The sequence below is a fragment of the Hyperoodon ampullatus genome (assembly GCF_949752795.1).
Source record: "Hyperoodon ampullatus genome assembly, chromosome: 19".
In the NCBI taxonomy this organism is placed as follows: domain Eukaryota; kingdom Metazoa; phylum Chordata; class Mammalia; order Artiodactyla; family Ziphiidae; genus Hyperoodon; species Hyperoodon ampullatus.
This window is the reverse complement of record NC_136932.1, coordinates 34,090,607-34,109,639: the sequence shown is the minus strand read 5'-3', so window position 1 is coordinate 34,109,639 and position 19,033 is coordinate 34,090,607.

Here is a 19,033-nt window from a genome sequence, read left to right as displayed (position 1 = left end):
ATGGATCCCGGCAGTGAAAGGGGTCTGAGGAGTGATGTCCATCCCTCACAGCCCTCTGTCCACACTGCACACCCGCAAAGCCTCACAACCTCACACCTCCAGATCCAGGTAGCCGCTATTTCTAGTTGCACTTACACCCATCTCCCACAATACTCAGCAGGGTGATGCAGCTGACTTGGGCAGGCTGGCAAGAGCCAAATCTGCGCACTGCTCCCCGTCTCTGCTTTGGCTGGCTGAACTTGGCCACAGCAGGAGTAGCTACACCGCACAGCAAAGCAGGGCTTGCTATTTCCAGAGAGCTGGTAAACCACTCTCCACTCTCCACTGCCAACCCTCACGTTTTCTAAACGAGGGGAACTGTGACTTCATATCCTTTGTCACTTTCTCTGTACTGTCTCAGAAATACTTTACACTTGGAACATGTTGATGGAACTCTTTCTTCATTTCTGGTGCTGATGAGGTATTTCCCTGATTTTTATGTCCCTTCGGTAGTTTCACTTGGTCCCCGAGTGTAGGGTGGGGATGTGTGACTGAGCTCGTTACTGTCTATTGCAGAAGTCCTTGTGACATGTCTTCATCCCATTATCCATGCAGAACATGGACTGAGTTACGCAGGTCCCTGTTTGCTGCTTTAATTATCACTGCCCAGCCAAATAGCACTCGCTCTGCTGCTAATGATTCTAATCTAAACTGGGAATTGATGTTGACAAAACACAAGCTGTTTAGTTTTTGCAAAGGCTGATCAAATCTGCTATGGAAAAAAAAAAGAGGTTTTGGTAGATATCCAGAATCAAAGCTCCATTGACTGGGGAAAATTCCAGCTAATAGGCAGGGAGGCAGATAATCAAAATCCCCGAGAACGTAGGAGGGGGTTTTCAAGATCATGAAAATATAGTTGTGGTGATGCCACTGAAGTAGAATCTGAGCAAGTTATCAGGTTGCTCCTTGTGAAAATATGACAAAATGAGAGCTAACTGTCCATGCCCTGGGGATGGCTCATTGTTAAAATAACACTGCATTTAGGGCAGCTTGTCAAGTGAACTGAGTGTGTTTTAGAGCTTAGAAAGGAATACAGTTGGCATGTGAGGTAAAACCAGCGAGATTATGGCAATTTTGTAAATCAACAAGACTTTATAGTAGGAAATAGGGAGCCATTGAAGGTTTTTATGCAGGAAAACAATGCAATAAAAGTTGTAATTAAGGAAGATTAGTCTGGCAGTTTAGCGCAAGATCTATCTTAAGACACTAATATGGAAACAGAGATAGAATCAGTAATGAGTTAAAATTTTAAAAAAAGAGAAGAAAAAAATCATTAAATCTCTTCTACTTTTAGTAGGCAGTTAAGGTAACTCACAGGCTGGGAAGAACTCAAGGAGCCTTGCAAGGCGTTCTCAGTTCATTAAGATAAATTACTCAGTGTTCATGGATGCCCAAACTAGTCCTGTGGCACAGGGCAGCTCCGAGCAGCCCAGGGACCTCTTGAAGACTTCTTTTCGCATCGCTTCCTTGTTTTGGGAAATGAGCACTGTTAGTCAATAGCCTTCATACAGCGTGAGCCTCCACTGTCCTCTTTCCGGGAACCACTGAAACCTCATCCATTCTTACGGGAATAAAAGGAATAGGAACCCAAACCCCTTAACTCTCACTCGAGTGATTAGATTAAAATCTAGTGATTAGCGGTAAGAATTCGACCAAGGATCCCAAGATGATGCGGGGCTCTTGCAGGCTCGCCACGTGAAAGAGATGGACTGTGCCACATGTAATGGTCAGTGCTCATCCTTGGGTCAGACAGGACCTACAACGCTCCAGCCAAACTGATGACTGTCTAAAGCCGATGCTCCTGCCTGGAACTTATGTCCCACTTTTCCGCATTATACGATTCCTAGTCAAGATCCCACGGAAGGCTGCGCTCCTTGATGAACCCTTCTCAGCTCCTCCAGCTCACAGCAGTCCTTGACTTAAATTGTAATAGATTCTGCCTGGACCACAAAATGGCATTTAGCTTGCTTCCTGGGTGGCTATTCATCCTTTCATGTCCGAATTTTCTCTTCAAGTAGATTATCAACTCCTTGAAGATGAGAACCATGATTTATAACTCACCCGCATTGGGTGCACAGGAAGAAGACGAAGATGCTGAGGTTAAGCTCACCCGCAACAATCCTTTATTCCAAATTGGGCTTACTTTGCTGAGCTGTTTTTTTTGTCTCCCAAGCCCCAAACCCAACCATGCATACTTCCCTCTCAACAGTTGTCCATGATTCCTCTTCTAAAAAGATAGAGGTCACGTAAATTTAGTTCCCACAACTTCCTATCCCTCCACTCCATGAGTTTTATTGATACTTTCTTCCCCTGCATTTTCAGAAGGACTGTCCTCATTGGCAAAGCTGATAACTTCCCTTTGGAATTTGCTCTAAGAATTAGCCTGTCTCTTACCCCAACATTTTTAATCCACCCTCCTTTTGCTACAACATCACAAATCTCCCCTGGCTTTATGATTTCTTAGTGTTAATGTTCTCACTATTTCTCCTAAAAATACTTTTTCCCCAAACCACTTCTAAAAAAATAGTATGTACCTACTGCTTCCTCTGTCCAATCAATTATGAATTCCTTGACTTTTTTCCAATCTTGGTTTCTCTTATTGACAGTTAATTGAAGTTGTTCTCTGAGGACTTCCAGCTCAAGCTCAGGACTGGAGTTCTGTGGACACGGAAAGACCAAGGACAAGCAATACCCAGACCCTCACCAAGGAGGGTTTCCTCCAGATGCGAGATGTGCGATCAGCAGGCCCCTTCAGGGCTGGCTTAGCTGAACCACCTCCTCTAAGACCACACCCTTCTCAGGTGCCCACATCTAGGATTGCAGATAAAATACATGACACCCAGTTAAATTTGACTTCCAGGTAAACAATGGATAGTTTTTTTTTAAATGTAAGTACGTTCCAAGGGGAAATTGGGGAAATACTCATATTTTTTAAGTATTCATTTTTTTATCTGAAATTTAATTAGGCATCTTGGATTTTTATTTGCTAAACCTGGAGACAATACCCACCTTATGAGGTGAGAGAGTATGAGGGCCAGGACTTTCTGGCCCAGGGCGACAGGCCAATCAATGAGGCAGCATCCCCTCCAGAGCTCCGCTAAGGGTTGCCAGGTGTGTGCTGGACCCGAACCTCAACCTCAGCTTGCCTTTTCCCCCTGAGCGGTGCTGCTGCCTGCTCCTTCCCCCTTGGCAGGGCTAAGCCACTGACACGTCCTTCACACCATTCTCTCTGTCAGCACCCTTCAGAGAACCCTCCCTGAAACATCTCTCCATTCCAAGCTTCTTTTTAAATGTGCTAAAAAATAGAAAACGAGGGCGAACATAATTTCAACCCTGGAAAACAGGGAAGACAGACTGAAATGAGGAAATGACCAAGAGCTTCTCTGCTCCGCATGCATGAAGGACAGTGTCCTGGGCAACAAGTGGACAGTATCCCTCAAAGACCAAGCCACACTAAGTAGGAGGACTGCAGAGGAAGCGAAAGAAGTGTACAAAGAGGAAATACAATGTCCCATATACATACGAAAAAACTTAGCGTAATTAGGAATCAAAGAAAAGCAAATACAAGCACCACTGGACTACCATTTTTTCCCTGACAAATTGATAAAGATACCGAAGGAATATTTCCAGTATTGTTGAGCATGTGAAGAAGTAACCAATTGTATATTTTGCTAGTAAAAATTCTATGCCTAGAAATTTAACCTAAGGAAATAAACACATGTACAAGCACGCATGAATAAAAATGTTTAAAATGTCAAAAACTTAGAAGCTGCTAATGAGGAAGTGATTAAATAAATTATAGTAGCTCTATTACAACCAGAATATCTTGCAGCCATTTAAAATTAGTATTGGTGTATATTCACTGACATGGAAAGATATTCATGCCATATTGTTTTATGAAAAAAACAGATTTCATACTACTAGGTAAATAATGTCCTATTTTTGTTTACCAAAAAATATATATACGTGGGAAAAAATGATAAATATTAAGTGTTTATCTTTGAGTTGTGGGATTGTGGGTGACTGGTTTTCGTTTTGATCATTATAATTTAAAATTTTGTCTACAATGAACAATACTCTTTGTGTCATTTTAGAAACAATACTTTTCTCTACCCCATATGCACGAATGCCTTTAGGTTTTCTTCTCCTTAGACCTCATCTATTTTTTTTTTAAACCTTTCTGCAGAATTTCATACAGTTGACTGCACGGACTTCTTTTCTATCTTCTTGTCTTTGCACTACCTTGTTCTCCTCCATCTGTAATGCTCTTCCCCAGTTCTTTTTCCTTTTCTTTTTCCCTCCTTATTGACATCCCCCAGTATTGTATCATCTGCCCTTTTTCCTCTTCTCTCTACCTAAATGACTTACATTATTGCCTATATACAGATAACATCTGAATCTTAAAAATACCGACCTACCTCAGAAGCATGTAAAACCCTAGTTCCAAATGCCTGGTGGATGGACCTCCAGATTCCAATGTTTATTCTGCACCTGTTTCAGAAAGCAGTACCTGGAGATGACACCACATGACAAAGAGAGCTCACCTTCAAGAAGCATCCAATCTCCACTTGGATTTGCTAATTTCCATATATTTAGTGACAAACGTGTCTCCTCACCTCTTCCCACATCAGCTCTTCTTCCTGACCTTTCATTCTGTTACGAGCACAGCTATCATTACCCAGCCCTGCCGGCTGCAGTAGTTAATTGATAAGTTTGCTTAACACGTGAGGGACCTGCTAAGGTAGTAACATTCAGCCTCAACTACATGTTGGACTCATCTAGGAAGCTTTAAAAAATACTGATGCTTAAGACCAGAATTCAAGATAAGTCAATTATGAGTGTTCAGAGGAAGAGAAGTTTTGGAAAGACAGGGAATACATCAGGAAGCAGCTAGAAGTGCAAGAAAAAACATTTCATAAATGAAGTTTAGACTTTGAGGAAAATAAGACTGAGAAAACATGATAGACAAGGTCCTAACAGAAAGAGCAGACCCAAAAAGAGGGGAAAAAACTAGAGAAAAAGACAAAAATAATTCTGAAGAATACATTTTCTAGAATTGTATTTTTTGTCACAAATTTTGTAATCAGGCAAATACTAATGCATGCTATGAGAAGCCATAAGTGTTGTTTTTGCTGGTGAAGAGGGAGTGACTAATAAGGTGTTTGTAATGTTGTATTTTTGACCCATTCATGTTCACTTTGTGATAATTTATTGATACGCCAATCATGATTTGTGCACTTTTCTGTCAGTGTGTTTTGTTTCCATAGAAAAGTGAACTGTTTTCTCATGGATGTGAAAAAAATACGGATGCTTGTTTTCCACCCCCCGAGATTTTGCCACCAAAATTTAGGAATTTAATATCTCTCCAGCTGATTCTAATATCCAGCTAGGGTTGAAAGTCCCTGTACTAGAGAAACAGCAGGACTTCATTACCGATTTCATGATGAAAGAAGAAAGGTGAATGAAACCTGTTACTATTATCACTACTATTATTTACTAACAATGTCATCCGAGTTGGATACCTTTCCCCCGGATGGTAGAAGCTGGATTGGCTTTCCCAGTCCAGCCACCTCTTTATCCAACTCAACTCCAGTTTTTACACCATTTCCAGGATGTATGGGGAGAAGTCATCCCACCATTCAGACACCTCCATGCTCTGACCCAAACGGTCTTCTCAGCGCTATTACAAACACACATCAGTTAAACAGGACTGCCCACTGCTCCCCAGACATGGCCTCTGTCCTGACCTTGCGTTTGCCCCTACTAGCCCTTCCACCGTTAGCACCCTTCACGCCCAGCTATCCCTCACAATTCCACCTGTCCCTTAGCTCCGAGGACTGATAATACACCAGTCTTGACAGCATGCCCCTCCACACCCCAGGAGCAATTCCTCATTTCCCTAAACTCCCAAGCACCTCTTATTGTACTTAATAAACCCTGGTTTATGGAAAAGTTACATGTGCACATATCACATAATTCTAATCAGATTTAAAGCTCCCCGAGGGCAGAGGCTAAAATCCTTTCATCTCTTTACAGAGAAAAGAAGAGGTTAAATATGAGGACCGCAGTCACCCTGCCTGGGTTTATATCTAAACTCCGCCACTTACTCACAGTGCGAGCTACATTTAGGGAAGCAACTTACCTTTCTGAATGTCAGTTTCCTTCTCCACTGAATGAAAACAACAATGTGACTTCTCAAGACTGTTAAAAAGGTAAGATGGGGAAATGTATATGAACACTGAGCACAATAATTGCTCCAAATGGCGTCAGTGATGATGGTGATCAGCATTTGGGAGACTAAAGCACACCAAGAAAGATATTTAGTTGTGAGGTCAGCAGCATGTCTGTGTAGCAAACAGATGGAAAAGAGAAGCTCTTGGATTTGGAAAATGTTTATTACATTTCCTAACATTACTCCCTGGGACAACTCATGTTACGACCACGGTTTTCAATTATTCCAGACAGCTAGTCCTGCTTCCTGATAGTATGTAAATTTCTCAGCTTGGTGCCATGGCTAAGATTCTAAATTTCATTTTGCAATGACAGCTTTTCTGAAAACTCTGCCACTCAGAGACCCTTGTGTCCTAAATGCTGTTTCTTTGTGGAATACAATTTTAATCGAGTAAAAAACAGTGATGGAGAGCATGTCAGATACCCATGCAGGATATAATCATTTGTGAAACATGAAATCCTGCTGTTAAGATGCCAGTGAACCAAGACAGCAACAAGCTATTTCTATCTAGCAGGCTGAGAGCATTACGGCCTCTGGATCTAAAATGAGATCTATTTCAAATGTAATTCATTTTCTGAAGGATAAAGGATAAATAACAAAAGCCTCTTTCGTATGCAACTGAGCCAGAACACCAAATGCCGTACAGACAGTCGGGTAAGCAAGGGTGAAGACTCAGACTGCAGCTTTCTTAGGGTCTCTGGCTGCCATCTCTCCAGGCAAAATGGCCACACTGCCCACTTGAAGAAGCAGAGACTTAATAAAGAGTGATTCACCATGAGTGCAGGATGTACGTGTGATTTCTTTTCTCTCCTTCATCATCAGCCTTTCTTTCCTGGTGGGAACCTTCCATCAGCATTTACACCTGTTCAAGCCCCTCTTACCCTTAAAAGTAAGAATACCTCCCTTGGTCCCACGTCCTCCTCCAGCTACCAGTCTATTTCCTCCTTCCCTTCAACAGCTTTGAACTTCCCGTCCACACATCTCAGGCGTCATGCATTCCTCATACCATCCCAAGGTTTCCCAATCCTGACCCTCCAACTTCATGGAAATAAACTTGAGGTCACTATTGACTTCCAGGGACCTAAATCCGTTCCTCAGCTTGTGTGACACAATTCACCAAAACCTCCCTCTAAGGACACTCTTTTCTTAGCTTTTCCAAGTCCTCCTTCTCTAAGCCTTCCTCCACCTCCTCAACCTCTCCTTCTCCACATCCTTTCCAGCAGGCCTGCCCTCCCCGACCCGGCCACTGAAAGGGGCTGTGCCCCAAGGCTGGGCCTCAGGGCATTTGCTCTCCCTCAGCCCACTTCCCAGGAGACCTCCAGCACATCCGTGAGCTCAGCCACCGAGGGCTGCCAGCCGTGGTCTTCAGCCCACCCTGACCTCCCCTCTGCGTATCCAAACGTTTACTGATATCCTCTATATGGATTTTCAAAAGCTCTGCAAAAACAACATATTCCAGACCTGCTGTCACCTCCGCCACCTAAGTGATCACATCAGAAACCCAAGAGACAGCCCCTCGCCCTGGTCCACCCATACATTTGCAAGGCCCTTGTCGAGACTTAGCTAAGCTACTATGGAGCCATGGTATTGCTGCCTTGGCATCCACTATGTCTCCAAGCAGCCTGTAGGGACCTTAAACTGATACAAGCCGCTCAGGCAAGTGCAGGCCCTAGACAGCAGCCCACAGAGTCACAGGTAAAGGTGAGCTCCTGATATGAATCCCCCAAAGCCCCTGTGATCAACAGGCCTCCCAGTTATGTGCCCCTTAGATAAGACTCCCGTGAGGCTTACCAGAACTCCACTCTTTGCAGTTTGCATTGACCCATCCAACTTTATCTGGGGAACCCCAAAACATGCTACCCACAGACCCTAATAAAGGCACGTGCCCAGGTCCTGCCTCCGTCTTTCTGCATCCTGCCTTGATTTCCTTGTGCAGCCCCGCAAGGCACGTGTGCACTTCCTCCAGGACCTGTGAGTAATCAACTTCTCTAGTTCAATTTCTCTTTGGTCTTGTTGGACCCCAGCTCACCATCTGGCACCCTGTGCACTACTTAACAAATGTTAATTTAACAAAGTCACAACAGCCCAGAATAAGGGTAAAAATGGAGCTCATGTGCATATGTATAATTTTTATGTTTATGTAAAGAATCAGTATTGTACCTAGTTCATGTTTGGTCCATACCAGAATAATAAGAGTTGTTTATTATAGCCAAAAACTCCTCAGACACCATGTGCAACTATCACAAAGACCACACAAATTTATGAATCTTCCAGAACAAAGCAAAAGAAGATGGATGCTGAGTACTATTGAGAAATGTATTTGTTATGACGAACTCACTTCATTCATGCTATAGATTAGACAAAGATGTTGACAAGTTAATTATCTTGTCTTTTACTTCAGCGTTCCCTTTGCTCAAATCCTCCCTGCACTGGGAAGCAGTGTTGGCAATAGCAAAAGCCAAGAGCCTCCATGGCATTTAGACACTTCCATTTACAGGTCTCAAAGGGATGGAGAGAAGCATCTCCCTAAGGCCTGAAATTAGATGCTTAGAGGTATGGTCAAAAGATTTGCCTGGGTTGAGGGGGACCCACCCTTAGGCTTGGGCAAACGGTCACCTACCCTGGACCTTACTTACACTTTAGACCAGGGGTTGGCAAACTCCAGCCCATGGGTCAGGACCAGACCCTGTCCTGTTTTTTGGGGTTTTTTTAAAATAAAGTTTTATTGAAACACTGCTACACTCATTCTTTTATGTATCATCTGTGCCTACTTTGGTGCTACAATGGCAGAATTGAGCAGATGTGACAGAGGCTGTCTGGACCACAAACCCTAAAATATTTACTATCTAGCCTCTCACAGAAAAAAAAAGAGCCAACTCATGCTTTCGAAGACCCCACATATCACAAACATCTTGCTCCAGGGCTCCCTGCTCACAGGGGCCAGTGCCCCAGCATGAGCTCCAATCTACCTGATTCCAGAGTCCACGCTCTTGGGTCTGGGTCACACCATCTCCTAAACTAAATGCCTAGTTAGGTCCCGACCTAGGCTCTGAACATACAAAGATGAACAGGATGGTGTTCCTGTTAAGAACTCATTCTAGTGAGTTTAGGAAGCTGGTTTCTCTCTCTGTTTCCAGATGAGGGACAGCTTGCCCAGTAACAGCCCCATTCCTCCTCCTGGCACCCCACACCACCCCTAATTCCTGTAACTCCTTCTCATGACTTGGGGTGCTCTTGGCAATGAATGAGATCGGCATCGTCTCTGTAGAGCTTGCATTTTTACTAAGTCATGATGCAACCACTTACTTAATTCAACTGCTATAAAGGGCTAAGAAGAAAGCAGTTGGGCAGACTCAGCGAAAGCAGGGATGCAGCCACGGAGTGAAAGCCCAGGAAGTTCCCTCTTCAGCAGAGCCCCGAGCAAGAGGGAAGGATTTACTGGCTGGAGAGGAGCATCCTGCAGGAAGAGGAGCAAGAACACTGAAGGGAGAAACGGGGGCATTTGAGGACGGGACAGAGAACCACCGAGGTGTGATATGAGGTCTTTGCTGAGGCTGGTTAGGGGTCTCCAGTTCCTCTTAAAAACTGCAGCTTTTATCTGAAGGGAAACGGGAAGGTCTGGGAAGCCTGGACGTAGGGAAGTTCCATGATCAGGTTTGCACATCAGAAGGATCACCTTAGCTGCAGAGGCAGGTGGGAGATTGAGAGTAAGAGTGAAGTGAGAGGTCTGTTAAGAGACGTCCAAAATGCAGCCCAGGTGGAAAATAAAAGCAACTCTGAGCAGGGTGGTGATGGTGACACGTTCGGAAGTGGATGGATTTGGACTCATTCCAACTACAGGGCCTTGAAAGAGTCCTGTGTAGAGCTACCATATGATCCAGCAATCCCACTCCTGGGCATATACCTGGAGAAGAACTTGGTCCGAAAGGACACATGCACCCCAATGTTCATTGCAGCACTGTTTACAATAGCCAAGACATGGAAGCAACCTAAGTGTCCATCAACAGACGAATGGATAAAGAAGATGGGGTATATATATACACAATGGAATATTACTCAGCCATAAAAGAATGAAATAATGCCATTTGCAGCAACATGGACGAACCTAGAGATAATCATACTAAGTGAAGTGAATCAGACGGAGAAAGACAAACCTCATATGATATCCCTTATATGCGGGATCTAAAGAAAATGATATACATGAACTCATCTACAAAACAGAAACAGATTCACAGACTTAGAGAATGAACTTATGGTTACCTGGGGGAAGGGTGGGGGGTGAGGGACAGACTGGGGGTTTAGGATTGACAGGTGCGCACGCTATATTTAAAATAGATATTCAACAAGGACCTACTATATAGCACAGGGAACTCTGCTCAATATTATGTAACAACCTAAATAGGAAAAGAATTTGAAAAAGAACAGAAAAAATAAAATAAAAATTAAAAAGTTAAAAAAAGAAGTGAATGGATTTGAAATATATTTCAGGGTGTAAAACAGAACATGCTAATTTATTAGAAGTAGAGGGCAACGGCAGACAGCACCCGACCCCCTGCGCGCCTCGCCCCTCCTCACACGTCGGCCCGGCCACCAAGCACGCAAGGTGGGTGAGGAGTGCTGCTCGCATATCGAAGCCCCCTCCTGAGGAGCTGTAATACGGCGGAGCTCTTATCCCTGACGCTGGGCCATTTTTCTCAAAGTGGGCTCTTCTAAGCACCACCCCCCCAGATTCACCAGTTTTGGGTATTTTAAGCTTAAATGCAGGTGCAGAGCTCCCCGCAAACCCACGGCATCTGATCACCTGCAGGTGAGCCTCTCCGGCCTGCATTTTAGCAGGCTCCCTGGGGACGTGGGCAGGCGCTGCACTTTGGGCACAGGCTCTGATTTAGGGTCTGAAGGGTGGCTGAAGGAGGAAGTTGGGGTGAGAAGCGTCTGCTCAGAAGAGCCGACAATGGCTTGAAACCCAGTAAACACCGTTAGAAAGACAGGCACCCGCGCCCGCAAAGCCCTCTGGAGACCTGCCAGAGCCCCTGTTGGCTGGGGAGGAGCACTGCCCTCACCATGGACCACAGGCGGATCGTGAGCTTCTCTCGAACGAGGCCATGCAGGCTGCACGCACTGGTAATGGCCTTGTTGTTTCCATAAAGCTCAGGCAGCCAAGGTTACTGTGCAAAACACAGAGACACCCCTGTCTTTCTTGATCTTCATGGGGCCGTGGTCTTTATGGAGAGGCAGTGATGCAAAAGAGCAATGCCAGGAAGGGCTCAAAAGCATAAAAACAACATTTTTTAGTAGAGGTTTCCTGAAATGATACAATTCCTTTGCCATTTTTTTTTTGGTTCACGATAGAATTGGTAATGGGAAAATCTACCTTTATTGGGAGGCTGAGCTTTTAAAGCTGCCCTTGTGAAAAATGTCCACTTTCAAAGGTGAGACTGCACAGCAGTGAGGTTAATACCATTGTTATTTCTCCACTGTCTTGGAATAGATAACTGACTGCCTCTTAAGCTTCCAAGAAGGCTGTTGGAGGGGAAGAAATTAATGCTGTTGAATTTTCTAACTCCGCTGAACAAAGGAGAGCTAGTCTCGAAGCAAGAAGGTCGGGCTTTAAATCTCTCCAGATATGGACACACCTAAGCGTTAGTATCTACGCAGGGTCAGTTGATTCGCTCAGAGCTCAGAGGAAATAGGTCATCATCCTAGCAGCCCCTAAATCTGGTTTTTCAAAGCCGGACGTTTTCCTATTCATCGGGAAGTTGGGCACAGTGGCATTTGACTTGACGGTTTAATGGTTTGGGGGGTGTTTGCTGATGGCAGTGAGAAGCAGAGTAGGCAACAAGGTGGGTCTCTTAAAGAGGTCCATTTTCAACAACTTTGAGGTGACATGTCGACATGACAGTTGTAAGAGTATGGCAATAAAACATCACGGAGCAGCAACGTGAGAGGGAGGTTTGCATGTTTGAATCATTTGGGTCGGACAAGGAGACAGAGAGGTGAGTATAGCTGAGGCTTTGAGAATGACTCACTCCCAGCCAACCCCCGCACAAGCCCAGGGGTCATCCCCATCCTCAGGAGCTAAGAGTGACACCTTTCTACAAGGTCTTGCAACTCCTGGTATAAAAGCCTCCTTTGACTGCTGGCTGGGGATGTGGGTAAAGACAAGTAAGAGGAAGGAGAGGTCAAATATTCTCCAGATAATTAAGCTCCGTCATAAAATTTAAGCGGAAGATGAAAAAATATTTTAGATGGCTGCAACAGAAAAGAACTCCTGCCCGCAGTGGAAAATTCAAAGGTGTTTACACTGGACACTTCACCAGCTCCCTTCATATTTAGAACTCTGTCTACACTGGTAAGTGCCCCTAGACCCATCCCTCCTTCTTGTATGCTCCACTCTGATTGCATGCTGGTCTCCATTCTTCCCCACATGACATGGCGTAATTCCTGAATGGACTGTTCACACATGCATGCCAATCTTATTCCCTTTTCCAACAGGGTTAGCTTAGAAAGGGGTGTGTGATTCAGTTCCGGCCAGTGAGAGAGAAAAGCAAGTCTTCTGGGGTCTTCTGAGAATGATTCCCTCCATCCGAAATACAAAAATGCAGGAAGGGGGCTTCCCTGGTGGCGCAGTGGTTGAGAGTCTGCCTGCCGATGCAGGGGACGTGGGTTTGTGCCCCGGTCCGGGAAGATCCCACATGTCGCGGAGCGGCTGGGCCCATGAGCCATGGCTGCTGAGCCTGCGTGTCCAGAGCCTGTGCTCTGCAACAGGAGAGGCCACAGCAGTGAGAGGCCCGCGTACCGAAAAAAAAAAAAATGCAGGAAGGGGTCTCTTCCTCTTCTAGACACTGTGGATGTGACATGTGGAACGGCTGAAGAGATCATGAGATCGTGAAGGAGCTGTAACACCAGCACAAGGAAAATGCAAAGTAGGAGCGATGGAAAACCTGCCCAGCCACTGAATTAACCAGCTTTAGAGAGACCTTATCCCAAGCCTTCATGTTAAATGACATAATAAGTTTTCCCTGTTGCTTACAACAAATTGAATTGGGGGCAGGGAGGGTGGCTATTCCCTACAGCTTAAGGTATAGTAACTGATACAAACACTAACATTCTCAAGTTGATGGTCTGACTTTTCACTCTGTATTTGCCCATTTCAATATGTAGTTCCATTATTCAGAGAACACACACACATTACACCAAGTGGGAGCTATGTAAGAAGGATGGAGTGACAATCCTTAAGACTCACTTGGAAAGCACAGCTTTATCCTCACCCAGTCGTACCAAATAGAATAAAAATAACACAAGCTAACATTTACTACTATGTGAGTTCCAGGCACAGTAATAGGCATTTTATGTTAATTCTCTTTTTTTCAGTCCTAACTTTCTAGCTACTTACTTATGCTGCTGTTTTGAAGACAATAAATTACCTGGGAAATGCTGATAGTATTTCTTCTTAGTCACAGAGAATGGTACCTTTCATTTGGATGCTGGATGCACAGTATGTGCAATCCATTCTGACATTTGATTCTCCCAACTTTCCAGTACAGGAAAGTGAAATCGGAGAGCACACCACTGATGAACAGCAGAAACACTAACAGGCCTCACCCTAGCCCACGATCTTTTCACTCTCTCTTATGTCCCATACACTGCCATTAACAGTCTATCATTAATATTATTATTTTTTTAAGTTGGAGTAAAACTTCTCTCATTGTGGTCTAAAGCCTTGCTATTCAAAGTGGGGTCTGTAGACCAAAATCACCCGAGAGCTTGTGAGAAACGCAAGATCTCAGGTCCCACCCTAGACCTGGTGAATCAGAACTGCATTTGAACAAGATTTCCAGGTGATTCAAAGGAACATTAAAGTGTGAGATGCCCTGGACTAGAAGATGCAGCCCTCAGAGGAGAGGAAGGCAATGGTGATTACTTAACGTCAGTCAGAGAACTGAAAAAGACCACGGAAGTGACAGCAAGGGGCTGATGGAGGTCTACAAAGGATGTCTGAGCAGTGTTTACATGAGTTTAGTGGTGAGTCTGCAGCACAGGTAAACTGGATGCTTTGGGTTCCAAATAACAGAAGACTCATGTTGGCTTAAATGTTAGTCATTACACTGAAAAGCTGAGAGGCACGCTTCTGAATATAAACACAAAGTAAACCAGGAATAAATAAAATTCAGTGCCTGGATTCAACCTGCAGCCTGGAGCCATGCCAGCCCAGCCTGGCTTAGGGCAACCCACCCCTGGCTCATCTGCAAAGCAGCTTGGAGTATGCACCTTGTTGGGTGATGGTGAGTTTGGGACGACAAGCTGACTAATGGACCAACTTAACATTGTTCTCAAAGAGCTGACCAATGCAACCAGAAGAAAAAACAGAGTAAGAGTTGTACATATTGGAAAGGAAGAGAAAGAACTATTAGAAACAATAAGATTATCACTCTGGAAAACTCAAGAGAAGCACATGAATAATTATTAGAAAAATGAGAGAGAATATTAATTTAAAATATATACTAATGTTTCTATATAACAGCAATAAAACAATTAGAATAGAAGAAAGGTTAATATATAAATATAAAATACTTAGGAATTTCAAGATAATTGAATAATATAGATGAAGTTAACTGAATAAATGAAGAGGTATACTGTGGCCTTGATTGGAATACTCAGCATGGAAAATACGCTGATTCTCAAATTATGCTCTGAGCTAATGCAATACCAATAAAAATGGCAGAGGATTTTTTACAAATTAATAATTCTAGAATTTATTCTAAAAATATAAAAACACAAAACAGACCAAAAAAAATCTCACATGGGAAGGCAAAGATTACCAGAGTGTATATTAATTTGTATATTTACCACACATTAGTGTATATTACATAATGTTACATATAATTTTACAATGCATTGAATGTTACATTGTATTTTATATAAAATATATCAACATATTTACATAAGCTACAACAATTTAAACAGTGGTGTAGGATATGGATCAATGGACAAGAGTTGAGTAAATCTCATTTGAACTTCAGCTTCCTTATTTTAAAAATGGGATGGTAACAGTACCTCCTTGAATGTGTTGTCATGAGGATTTAATGAAAAAAGAAAGTAAAATGCTGTCACAGTGCCTGGGATACTGTAAATTTATATGTAACAAACCTCACTGGAAACAAGAAGGGCCACTAGAGCCTGTCATCTTCCAAGACACTGCCTGAGATGCAATGGAAAGTCTAGACCCAGGAGGTGGAGAGTGCCCTGTACAGATCATTTAGTAAGATCTCAGGAAGCAGAGTTAGGTCCAAGTACCCTACTAAGGTTGAAATTCTCCCCATCTGAGTCTTTCCTTTCTCTCACACCCAAAAAAAGCAGGCCACAGAGAGATGGATGAAAACAAATACAGCCTTCAAAATGTAGTTCAAAGGAGGAAGAAGGGGTAAAATTTAAAAATCCCAGATCAGACATGAACAAGATAAATGGAAATGTCATGCTCATTCTGTATATAATATGAAGAGGAGATGAAACAGATGGAATGAACAAATGATCAACGACAACAACAAAGATACCACAAAAAAGCAGGCAAAGGAACTCATCTGGAGAAAAACACAACCCAAAGAACCCAAGTGCATTGACTTATAGAATACAAATTCAATAAAACTGTAATTGAGTGACAAGATGATAAAAGAGATGGTTGTGATGAAAAGAAAGAAAAAAGAAAACAAGCTTTGGACCATAACAACATTTAGAAAGAGCAAGAAATATGATAGATAAGGTTAAATATTATACTAATGGCACAGAGGAAGAACTTGGGCTATGTTCAATGAATAAAAATGACAAAGGAGTTAAAGCCGTTATAGAGGGATGATTAGAATAAGAGGCAAAGAAGATCCAACTTAACTCCAAGTGGTATCCCAACAATTAAGAACCCAGAAAGGGGAAAGAAAAAATATTCAGAAATATCATACAGGAAAATTTCTTTCCAGAACCAAAACTGAATGTACAGATTGAATGCATACAACATATATGGAGAAAAACTGAGAAAATTATCGATATCAAGACATAGCCTCATTGGTGCAGCCATTATGGAGAACAGTATGGAGGTTCCTTAAAAAACTAAAAATAGAGTTACCATATGATCCAGGAATCCCACTCCTGGACATATATCTGGAGATAACTCTAATTTGAAAAGATGCATGCACCTCAATGTTCACTGCAGCTCTATTTACAATAGCCAAGACACAGAAGCAACCTAAATGTCCATCAACAGATGAATAGATAAAGAAGATGGGGTATATACATGCAATGAATGAAATAATGTCCTTTGCAGCAACATGGATGGGCCGAGATTATCATACTAAGTGAAGTAAGTCAGAAAGAGAAAGACAAATACCATATGATATCACTTATATGTGGAGTCTAAAAAAAAAACACAAATAAACTTATTTACAAAACAGAAATAGACTCACAGACATAGAGGACAAACTTATGGGTACCAAAGGAGAAAGGGAGGGGAGGGATAAATTACGAGTCTGGCATTAGCAGATACAAACTACTGTAAATAAAATAGATAAACAACAAAGTACTACTGTATAGAAGGGAACTACATTTAATCTTGTAATAAACCATAATGAAAGAGAATCTGAAAAAGAATATATATTATATATATAAAACTGAATCACTTTGCAGTACACCAGAAACTAACACCACATTGTAAATCAACTATACTTCAGTTAAAAAAAAAAATTTTTTTAAGACATAGCCTCATTAAATTATTTAATTTCAAGGACAACAACAGAATCTTCAGCCCTGACAAGAAATAATCATTTACTGCTAGATAAAAGGTCAGGCTGGCCTCAGATTTAACCACAATAAAATCCAATGCCAGAAGACCATGGAACAATATCAAAAAGTTCTAAGGGGAATAAAGCATGACTATATCTAGCCAAGTTAATTTTCAAGGACAAAAGCAACTGAAGAACTCCTGTAATATACACCACTCTTGAGTCACTAGGTGGGGGTGGGAGGGAGCTACTCTATTCTTCTGACAGACTCTAAAATCTTTTTTTTTTAACCTTGAAAGAATGTATTAAGATTTAAAGTTTTGTGTGGTGAAAATTTCTACAGACTTGTTGCATATTCTCTTTCTTCAGTTAAATGAAAGTTAATACTTGTTATTACAAAATAAAAACAGTAAGAGAATTTTATGCCACCTAAAAGTTGGCAGGATTACCACTAGACAGGACCTTTTTTACTCAGCAAATGCAAAGCAAATACAGCACGTCTCACACATACACACATACGCATTGTCGTATATGATGTCGTGGACCAGAGTCCATGAACCCACCAGACAGCACATGCTTCAGCCTATGATCGGATATTCTGTTTGGTAAGATAAGCAGAGTCCGGCTTTTAGCAGGTCTATGCTACACTTTTCCTTTGGACAGTGGACTGCAACAGGATTGCATGTTAGAATCACCTGAAAAGATTTAAATTCTTTTATAATATAGATGCCTTGGCTGGTGTTCTTTGTAGCAGTGTTTCTGTTCCTGGATTTAGAGAAAAGTTTCTTTCTTACATAGGAATTTACATTCCCCTCTCCGTTCACGCGCCTGCTGGTTCTTGCCAAGTGGAGTGTGTTCTCGTTTACTTAGAGGTTAAAAGGCAGCCAGGGGAAGGCCGCAGAGCAAGGTGAGCCCAGACTCCTTTTTCCCTTTGAAAAAGCAGGAAAGAAATGGAAGTGGCTGAGATGGTCCTGACTGAATATCCCAGGTCTTAGGAAATGCACTTACACCCTCCCACCACATCCCTGGGGAGTGATATCTTTGGGAGGATGAAAGGGAAAGGCCACCCTCTGTATGCAGAAGTGGAGTTTCTTCCAAAGGACATGGGCTGTCAGTCATCTTTTAAAGGAGATCAATCCTGGCTTAACAGGGAACTTCCTTGTCCATTTGGGGGCCTTTCAGCAGTTGTCTGAACTGAAAGCATGGAACTGCCTGGAGCTTCTCGGGGAGGAGGAAAGAGTAGAGGGTACGTGACTAAGGGGCTCTGGAGTCTGGAAGCTTGGATTCAGACTCTAATCTGTATTTGCTGTGTGCCCTTGGGCAGGTTACTGAATCCCTCTGTGTCTCAGTTTCCCCATCTGTAAGATGGGGATAAGAGCACACATCTCATAGAGTTGTTGTGGAGATTAATGGGGTAATACACACAAAGTGCTTAGAACAGCACCTAGCATCTAAGAAGCACCAAATAACTGTTAGCTGTTGCTTTTATAGCATGGGGCAAACTGGGAGCCAACCAGAAGAGAATTTTGTAAAGAAAGAACACTCTGAATTGGCATGGATGAATCACGAATCAATCTAAGTCCCATCTTCGTATAATTAGGAGGAAAGACCTTTCTCCACCACCAGACACCCATCCCTCACCCCACCTCAAGGCCAGGTGGTGGCAGTGTGGTTACCAGCAGCAGGTAGCTATGACCTCGAGGTTGCCCAGCAGCAGACCTGTGGATGCCACAGCACGATGCGGTACCTGGCATCTTGTCAAAACGTCTAGGGCGCACTTTCAGCAGGCCTGATTTCCTGTAGTCAAAGTGGGGAGACTTCACCATTTGGATCATTGTAGTGCAGTTATCCCGACAGCACAGGTACTCCAGACAGGGTAGCAGTGGCTAACAGCAGGGATCTAACACCTGGGCATCCCTGTTCTGTGGTTCTGTGGCTGCAGGGATGCAGGGATCGGCTCTGCCCACCTTCCTGCTTGCCTCCCATCTGTGGAGGT